The sequence below is a fragment of the Carcharodon carcharias genome, chromosome 15 (assembly GCF_017639515.1).
Source record: "Carcharodon carcharias isolate sCarCar2 chromosome 15, sCarCar2.pri, whole genome shotgun sequence".
Lineage (NCBI taxonomy): Eukaryota > Metazoa > Chordata > Chondrichthyes > Lamniformes > Lamnidae > Carcharodon > Carcharodon carcharias.
Genome location: NC_054481.1, coordinates 82,931,496 through 82,934,033, shown reverse-complemented (window position 1 = coordinate 82,934,033; position 2,538 = coordinate 82,931,496). Strand labels below are relative to the sequence as shown.

Here is a 2,538-nt window from a genome sequence, read left to right as displayed (position 1 = left end):
TGTTTTAATTGCTTTTCCCCGATTTGCTGATTGATGCTCTGTCATTCACATTGGAGGGAGAGGCACTACAGAAAAGTACCTTAAAAACATCTAGCATTTAAGAAACACATCTATTTATTTATTTCCAAATCATATGAATGTGGCTCTGTGGAGTAAGGTATAATGAAATAGTTGTGATAACTGTGTCACTTTTACACTGCTCTCCTTTTGACATGTTTTGAAGAACTGCAGGTGCTCTGGGAGATTCATGGCCAATAAAAGCTATCTGCACATAATATGGTGTAAAATGTTTTGAAAGTCTTAAATATGGAAAACTTCATGAATTTGCGTGCCATCCTTGTGCAGGGGCCATGCTAATCTTCTCTGTATCGTTCCAATTTTAGTATATGTGCTGCCGAAGTTTAGTTTAGTGTTAGGCAGCAATTCTCTACATTAATTGGACATTGCACCATGGTGATACTCTAAGGATTAAGTAACAAGAGCCAATTTTACAAATAAGGTCTCTGTCTGCTCCTTCTTCACACAATAGTAACCAAATTGTTTAAACAAACTTCAGGTGCTGTAATGAATGGGCTTGTTGGTGTGCACAGACCCAACAAAGGTCCAAAAAACTGAGCATCCTCTGCCATTTTCACCATCTCCAGTGGAATGCCACCACAAAACACATTTTCCTCTCCCTCCTTTTTCAGTATTCCAAAGGCACTATTCCTCCCATGACACCCTGGTCCACTCCTCAATCACCTTCACTTCCTTCCCCTTTCCACCTTCCCATGCAAGGGCAGGAGATGCAACATTTAGCATTTTCCCGCCTCCCCTATCACTGTCCAGGACCCCAAACACTCCTTCCAAGTGAAGCAGTGATGTATGTGCACTACTTTCCATTTACTATACTGCTCACACTGGCGCAACCAAATGCAGACTGAGTGACTGCTTAGCGGAACACCTCTGCTCAGACCACAATCCAAACTTATGGTGATCTGTCATTTTAAAATTCTACTTTACTCTCACGTTGACCCTGTCTGTCCTCGGCCTCCTGCAATGTTCCAGCGAAGCTCAATGTAAACTCAAGCAGCAGCTCCTCATCTTTCAATTCACCATTTAGCAGCCTTCTGGGCTCAACGCTGAGTTCAATAATTTCACAACATAACCTCTCCCTATTTTGTTTAGTTTTTCTTTGCTGATTTTGGTTTTACTCTCTTGTTTTTCTTCAATTTTTGCTTTCTGACAGCAGCCGTTCATCATTCTGCCATTTATACCTCCTCTAGACACATCTTTTGTGTCTTTACTTGTCCCATTCCCACTCCCAGCTACCCTTTTGTCATTTAATCTCTTCTATTTTTCACCTTATCACAGACCTTTCTTCCTGTTATTCTTTTGCCACCCTTCCCTTTTTACTTGTTGAAAACTGGTTACATTTCTGACTTTTCCCAGTTCTGACAGAGGGTCATTTCTATCTCCACAGCTGCTGCCTGACCACCAGCATTTTCTGTTTTTAATGCAAAATGTAAAACTGTTTGTGATCTGATATATCCATAAATTATCATTATCACTAAGAATGGCATCATTCCACCAGCGTGATCGAGATCTTCCACAAACAATAAGGACAATTGGAGGAAAGTGACAGCAAGTGAAGTGTCAGATCTTTCGTTTGAAACTCATTGTGTCTTCTTTCCAAAATATGTGGACTAGGGTTTACCTTGGGTAGTGCCGCGAGCCTGGAAATACCAGGTTGGCTGACTGTTATCGGCAGTATGTGATATTTAATCACACTGGCTGCAGTAGAACTCAGTATGAGGTGGAGGCACCAGGCAGCTGATCTGTAAGTGCCCATTTTGCACCACCGCCTGTGACAAATTCCTGACCTGTTCATCATTTTCAGGCTAACTTTGAATCAATTCTCCAACATTACACCTCAGCTAAGGAACAGAGCCCCTCATTTTATGGGGGCAGGTATGGGTTAAGCACTAAAGCTGATGGCGAATGAAGGGAGTCTGGGGATATGGAGACTGACTAATTGTAATGGTCTCATTCACATAAATCACCTCCAACTCTGCCCAAACCCATCCAAATCTGCAACTTCACAGGCGGGAGGCATGGGGGATTTAGCAGCAAGAGGCAACAGTCTGTCACAAGGAGGACGGAGTATAAAAGTAGGGAAGTCTTGCTACAACTGCATTGGTGAGACCGCACCTAGAGTACTGTTTACAGTTTTGGTCTCCTTAATTAAGGAGGGAATACTTGCATTGGAAGCAGTTCAGTGAAGGTTCAGGGTGAAGGGGCTTGTCTTAAGAAGAAAGATTGAGCAGGTTGGGCCTATACTCATTGGAGTTTAGAAGAATGAGAGGTGATCTTATAGAAAAATATAAGATTCTGAGGGGGCTTGACAGGATGGATGCTGAGAGGATGTTTCCCTCATGGGGGAATCTAGAACTGGGAACACTGTTTAAAAATAAGGGTTCTCCCATTTAAGACTAGGGATGAGGAGGAATTTCTTCTGTAGTCTTTGGAATTCCCTTCTATAAGAGAAGAGAGCAGTGG

General features: G+C 42.4%; 1 non-coding gene across 1 annotated transcript; it reads right to left on the bottom strand.

Moving 5' to 3' along the window:
- Positions 1-300: 300 nt before the first annotated feature.
- Positions 301-405, bottom strand: LOC121288751. The gene has a single exon (XR_005945432.1). It is a non-coding gene; the product is annotated as a U6 spliceosomal RNA (small nuclear RNA).
- Between the last annotated feature and the right edge of the window lie 2,133 nt (positions 406-2,538).